We start from the raw sequence: 7,496 nt of genomic DNA, 5'->3' as shown, positions 1-7,496 counted from the left end.
GAGCTTTAATTTATCTAATTTGATCACTAAATCTTAAAATTTTACAATTTGGTCAAACCTGGTTTTGGGATGTCACAGTTAGCGTGTCATAACATCCCTAAGGTCAGAACGAGTATCGATCATTTATATATATAATTGGTTGCCCTTTCGATTCCAAGGTTTCGTTTGACTAATTCGGACCAACATGCGTCGCACACACCTGATTTTGGTGGGTGAATCTCCCAACAGGGATTTCTACTACACAAGCACTCGAACTCGAGACCTTACTTAGGAGATATCAATTGTTTATCACTTGAACCAACCCTACTAATAATTTTTAAATATTTTTGTTTTAGGTGTGTAATTTTATATAGAGAAATGTGGATTGTTTTTTTCATTTTCATTCAGATGGTTTTATTACGTGGTTCAAAAAAATTATTACTCAATAAATACTAATATAACTTTAAGGCTAATATAAAAATAAGTGATTAAATTATACCGATTTTTTCATTTAGGTGTTTAAACTATTTTCGATCATCCAAGTACCTAACGTTACAAAGTTATCATTTAAGTACCTCGATCATAACGGCCCTTAAAAAATCTCGTTAAGTAATACGTGTCATGTTCTGGTAATTTTGAAGATTTCATTTAAAATAAAAACTTTAAATATATTTTCTTTTTAAAAAAATTCTAATTTTCAAAAATCTTAAAACCACCCAAAACTTTGAAAACATTATTCTAATCCATATATCCCGCCGATCACCGCAATTGTCGTCGACTGAATCTCCACCGAACGAATCTTTACCGATGACGGTCATTTGACGACACAATCACTGTCACTAGTTTGAAATCATTTCGATCTTGATCACTAAATGTTAATATCAAGTAAAATGAGAGGGAGGGGAGGACAGGAGAATGACTGGGGGAGGGAGGGAAGGGGACGGGAGGAAGGATAGTTGAGTTTTGTTTTTATTTTTTTTAAATATAATAAATTTTTTATTTTTATTTTTTGAAAATCAAATCTTCAAATTACGCGAATTCAACACATATTACTTAACAGAATTTAATGGTTGTTACGATTGGACACTTAAAATGGTAACATTTATAACGTTATGCACATGGATTGACCAAAAATAATTTAGACATATAAATGAAAAAAAATGACATAATTTGAACTCTTATTATATTAAGCATAACTTTATTACCTTTTATTTTTATTTACTTTTCCATATATCATATCACTGTTTTATTTCTTTTTTTAGTTTTTTAATAAACAAATAAAAATAAATTAAAATAAATTAAAAACCATGATTTTTACTTTATAGCTTTTTTAATTATCCACTTATATTTAATATTGATTGATTATTTATATCAAGTTTTATAACGGTTCATTATGGCAATTATAATCACCATTTTTACCTCCTCCATTCAGCAACTCCACGTGCAGCTACAAACAGCCTCCAGCAAGCCGGGACAGCAGCCCATCCACGCAGCAATTTCCAGCAGCCGCAGCAGCCCCCCCCACGCAGCATTTCCAGTAGCTTCCAGTGACAGCTGCCCCTCCACGTTGAAGCTATAGGGAGTCACCACCATAGTTGGTGACTCACCGAACTCCCCCTTATTACCCGTCCATGGAAAGCTTTGTGGTGGCTATAAAAGCCACCACCGAGCATGCAAAAAAAAAAAAGAGGAAGGAACGGAGGAGCGAGCAAGAAAAAAAAAAAGAGAGCAATCAAACAGAAAAAAAAAATAATAAAATAGAGTGAAGATACCGAGTAACTTACTTCGTCGGAGCATCCAAATCACCGGAAAACCACCAAAAAAACCGAAGGTAAAGATTTAGATCTACGGTTTGGGGTTTTTTTTAGAACAAGAGGAAGCCGGAATCGGATTTAGAAATAAAAGAGGATTTTTTGGGTAATTTTGTAAAATTCCGACCACCGTGGACGGTGGCCGGCGACGATGACCGGCCGGTCACCATTCTTCCGGTGAGGGAGCTCTAGAGAGAAGCTAGAGCTTCTCTCTCTAAGAAAGAGAAGCAAATGGGAGAAATGATAATTTAGGCCAATTTGGCCTATTTATACCCTTACCAAAACGACGTAGTTTTGGTGAGGCCTCTGTGTAATTTCCCGCATGGGAAAACCATACGCATTATCCTCCTGATTTGATTGACTTATATTTTAGTCACTAATTAAGTTTTCGAGCATTTTAATGTTGTTCCTGAAAAAAAAAAAAAAAAAAAGAGGAGAGAAAGAAAAAAGAGAGACAGAACCGGAAAAACAGAGAAATAGAAAAAAAAAACCAACGATCTCGCCAAAAATCCCATAAACAGAAACAAAAAAGAAGGAAAAGGAGAAGAGAACTTACCGAGGAAGCCCCGACTACCAGATCTCACCGGAATCTTCGAAACAACGAAGGTACTTTTGTAGATTCGCTCCGATTGGGAGCCTTTTAGGAAGAAATAACACCAGAACCGTCCTTAGGACGGTCCGATCTATATATTAGTGTAAAATCTTTTTTCGGCCACCGGATGCGGTGGCCGGCGGTGATGGTCACGGCGGCAGACGGTTGCCGTCCGTGACCGGCTTCCCTCCGATGAGGGAAGCTAGAGAGGCAGAGAGAAATTTGTTCTCTCTCAGTTAGAGAGAACGAAATGATAAAATGAAGCTGGCCCTTCGGGCCAGCCGGTTTTTGGACATATATAGTCTTCCCGAACGACGTCGTTTCGGGAAGGACTATGCGCGTAATTACAAAATAGTTAAATCCCGTCCGTAGTCCTCCTAACTTGTAAATTTTATATTTGGTCACTAAACTGAATTTATAATAATTTTAATTCAGTCTTTGAATTTTAATTTTGTTCATTTTAGTCCTTTTTATTAAATAATATATTTGGAAAATGACAAATTAATCCCTTATTTTAATAAATAATATTTTAATCCTTATTTTATATTTTCATTTAATTTATTATAAAATTCGAATTTTAGATAATTTATTTTGGTCACTAAATTATTAAATTAGAAAATAAAATATTTAAAACCCTATAATTTCAATTAATTAGTAATAGTAATTAGTTTTATTTTTATAATTTAGTTATTCATTTATATGTCTTCATTTATTTTATTGTTTTTTAAATATATTGTTTTAGTATATTTTTATTTTATTATATTGTAATATTTTTTATATTCATAAATATACTTATAATAAATAGTATTTTTTTAAACATTTATTTTTAATAACGAAGAAAGGACAGTCTTAATACAACTGGATGTCCTATTCTGATATTTAAATTAATATTTATCAATATCAAAGAAAAGAGCTGTCTTAAGGCACCTAGAAGTTCTTTTCGGATATTTTTAAATAAATAAATATTTTTATATAATTTTGAAATAATAGGATTATAATTAAATATTTTAAATTTTTAAATTTTAATAATAGAGACAATTATAATTAAAAAGTACCATTTTGGGCGTTGTAGGGGTGCTAATCCTTCCCTAAACGTAACCGACCACGAATCCTTTTTATTATTAAAAAGAACGAATTTTGGTTATAAACGCAGATCGTTCATTTTTTTAATTGATGTTTCTTAAAACTCTTTTAAAAAATAATTTTTAGGTATTCGACCTACCTGACCCAAAAGGCCGATGGCGACTCTCAAATTATTTTCAAAACCATTTATTCACATCAATTTTCTCGCCAAATAAATATTTCGTGCCCGGACGAAAACCGGTTACGACAGCTTGGCGACTCTGCTGGGGACCTGTCAAACTTCAAAATTAATTATAAATTGTCTCTATTAATTAGAAATTAAAATTCATTATTTAATTTTTAATTCTTTTCTTTCAAATTTATTATTTTATTTTATATTAATTGTTTTTTTATTCAGGTATTAATTATTTTATTTATCTGTTAGAGGTTGAACATTTCTCATCACACACGCACTTGCATTGCATAACATAAGCTTTCTAATCAAGCTTGTCCTTTTTTAAGTGGGAGTGAAAGCGACATCTTCGTGAGAATTTATTCTCCGTGTCAGACCTAGCAAGTAACTTTCGGGGTTCATATGCTCTATGTCTTCGTGAGAATTTATTCTCCGTGTCAGGCATAGAGAAATGTGTCCCCTTGAATTGAACTCGATCCGCTTAAGTCTGTAATGGACTAGGATTGAGGTTTGACAGCCCAAGGGGCAACAAGGACAATTCGAGTAAACAAGCATGGAACTAGAAGTATGAGGTTAAGATTTATACATTGATATATAGTTTTTTAGTTGGTATTAACTATTCTATTTTTTTTTTCATGTATATTACATTGCTCTAATCCGTCATATTGATTTCTTTTGTTTGCATTACAGATCATGGCATAACCAAAAGGTGTTGACTTAAAAGACTGTTCATCATATTGGAAAGAAATCGAAATGGACAAAAGTTTATGATCAAACAAAATATGATGCGGCCAAAGAAAGACATCCTGAAGAAACTACGAGGATCGAGGGAAGTTCTGTACATAAGAACCGGTTATATTAATACCAAAAGTATTAATCAAGATCCTATCAGATTGATACCAAAAGCAATCTATGGTAGAGCATCAGTCAGGGCATTCAGAGTAGTGGAGATTTTTATGAAACTCAAGCATATTATTGAAGGACTTGAACGACCAAAACAAGAAATTGAGCACAGAAATGAAAACCATGCATGAAGATTTTCAAAGATCAGTCAAGCCTTTTCAAAATGCTAGCCTAGGAGGTACCCCAGAAGAATGGAACAGGGGTCACCAAGCTGAAAAAAGAGCTGCAACATATATGAAGATCTTGTTCAAGAACTTCTTGGACAGAAAAGATCTCTTACAAAGGAAAATGAGAAACTCCGAGAATGACACAGAAAATGAAAGAGAATGTCATGGAAGAGGTTACAGTCCAGACAAGCAATATGTCCCTTAAGTTGATAGACTAATTTGGCTTTGGAGAATTTAGGAATGAAATATATCCCCTATATGTAAAGTTTTGTTTATGTACCGAAACTTTTGCGTTCAATGAAATCTGTTCTAAGATGATCACTCTTCAGTACCACCTTTTCATACATGCATTTGTATTTTGCATTTGTACATTTTTACGTTTGTATTTACATTTACATTTTAATTTACATCATGCATTAAAACATATTTAATTAAATAATAATGTTTATTTATTTCAATATCAAAGAAAAGGGCAGTCTTAATATAACTGGATGTCCTATTCTGGTATTTTAAATATTTACATTACATTTTTACATTTGCATATTTACATTTGGCATTTTTGCATTTGTATTGCACAATTTGTATGCTTATTATACATTCACATATTTACATTTGAATTTGCATTTGCATTTTTTTACGTTTGTATTTACATTTTCATTTTTTACATATTACATTTGGTTTAACTATTTTACATACATTTAAACATGAAAACATGAGAGTAATTCGTGGAGAATTCCATGATAGAATTTCTGAAATCAAAGTGGAGCTAACTTGGTCTTCCTAAACAAGGATAGAACCATGAATGAGTTTAGCAAGGGTGGTAGAATTGAGAAACTACAAGAGCAACTTATCAAGACTCAACAAGAGATGATTGATCAAGTAAAAATCCCATAATGATTCAAAAGAGCAAATGACAAAACTGATGGACCTGATAATGTTGTACTCCATGGAGAGAACCCTTAAAGGATCCCACTGTGAAGGCTATGAATAGGTTTTGAATGATAATGATGAGTTCGATGTGATAGTGTCTGATGATCAAGAACATATTAAAGAGCATGGTAATTCAATACAGATTCAAGATTTGGTCTCAAGGGGCAATCTAAGGAGTCTGGTGAACACTACCCCAGTTATAGCTGAAATGAGCATTCAGAACCCCCTCGATAACATGAGAGCATTCATTCGTTCAGAACGATCAAAGAAGTGATAGCCTCGCGAGCAAGAAAAACTCTAAAGGTGTTTCAAGAATCTATCTCAGACCTGTACCCTCATTTGTTAAAGCTCAATACATTACACCAAGATTGGTGAAGGTGTCACCAAGGCCTTATGCTCATTGCTATGATCAAAATAGCTTCTAATTTTCACTTGGGAGTATCTGGACATTCAACAGGGAATTATTGGTCACTGTTAAAGGAAATAGAGACGTTCGCGATAAGGGAGTCTTGACACAAGAAATGATCAAGAAATGGAGCAAATAAGGATAAAAATCCTGGGCCAAGTACATACCCAACAATAGAGGAGTGATGAGTCATGATAAATAAATAAGTGGAAGTGTTATCTACCATATAGTACTTTTCTATTTTCAGCATCTTGTTTGAACTTGTTTTTTTTGTTCCTTCTCTGCCTTTTGTGCAAAAAAAATAAATTGTGTTGCTTTTATGGTTATGAGCAAAGAATCAAGTTTAATCTGAGATTATTGAGTATCAAGTAGATTAAATCTTTTAAATTTGCAAGAGTTATAGATCTATTGGCAAGTGAAAAATTATATCTTCCATATCCCATCCAACACCAATTACTCGACCTTTACCAAAACCAAATCCTACACTACATTTATTTGAGACTCTGAAGAAATGTCTCTACCTGTTTTTGAGACACAAACTCTAGATGTTTACCTTCTCGGGTAGAGTCGATTGATTGATGATACTACCTTCCACCATATACATGACTTTATAAGTCACATTTGTCCTTCCAAATACAAAACCATCATAAACCAAAAGACCTCAAAAGAAAAACCAAACTTTCAACTATTCGTTGAATTTTACTGCAAGAAGAGACGAGATGAGGCATCATGGACCAACTCATTGATGATAATTTCGAGTGATTAGGGCATACTCAAAGAGGAAGGGGAAAATGATTGATTGAAATAAATATCATGCATTAATTACATTTTTTCATGTAAATAAAGTTAATCTTGAATATTCATCCCCTGTGGATACCTCTTTTTACAAGGTTTCTGTGTATGAGATGATGAATGGCATTGTTTCATTTATCCTTTAATATATATATATACATATCCTTTGTTGTCCCCATTTGAGCCGAATAATGTTTCTTCTAATTCAACCCTAACCAAGGATCACCCTCTATATTAGGGGGCAAGGTAAAGGATATTGGCTCACAAGAATAAAGATGTCAATACAGTTTTATTACGAAGACAAGTTCCCATGAAGTCATGAAAGTTTTGAACTACAAAGTATGTCAAATACAGAGTGCTTGAAGATCAATCCAATCAAGAATAATGGAAAACCTCCAAAATGCAAAAGGAAAAAGAGGTGCTCAAGCAATTGAAGTATATATACTCATCCAGCAAAGAAAGAAGAAAAAAAAGAAAAAGAAAGAAAAAAAATCGAATAAAGATGGGTGATTTATTGAGCCTCAAGTTACAAGGTGATCAAGTACAACAAGAAGAGCAAGAAATGCTGGAGATATGAGAAAATGGAAATGAATCCAAAATTTGGCACTCTAGAGGGATCCAGTTGATGGAAAATTCCTCAGCAAGGCAGATCCAAGTCAAA

This window comes from Hibiscus syriacus, unplaced genomic scaffold (genome assembly GCF_006381635.1).
Source record: "Hibiscus syriacus cultivar Baekdansim isolate YM2019G1 unplaced genomic scaffold, ASM638163v2 tig00002338_pilon, whole genome shotgun sequence".
Classification (NCBI taxonomy): Eukaryota; Viridiplantae; Streptophyta; class Magnoliopsida; order Malvales; family Malvaceae; genus Hibiscus; species Hibiscus syriacus.
The sequence above is the reverse complement of the archived record's forward strand: the minus strand, read 5'-3'. Positions refer to the sequence as shown.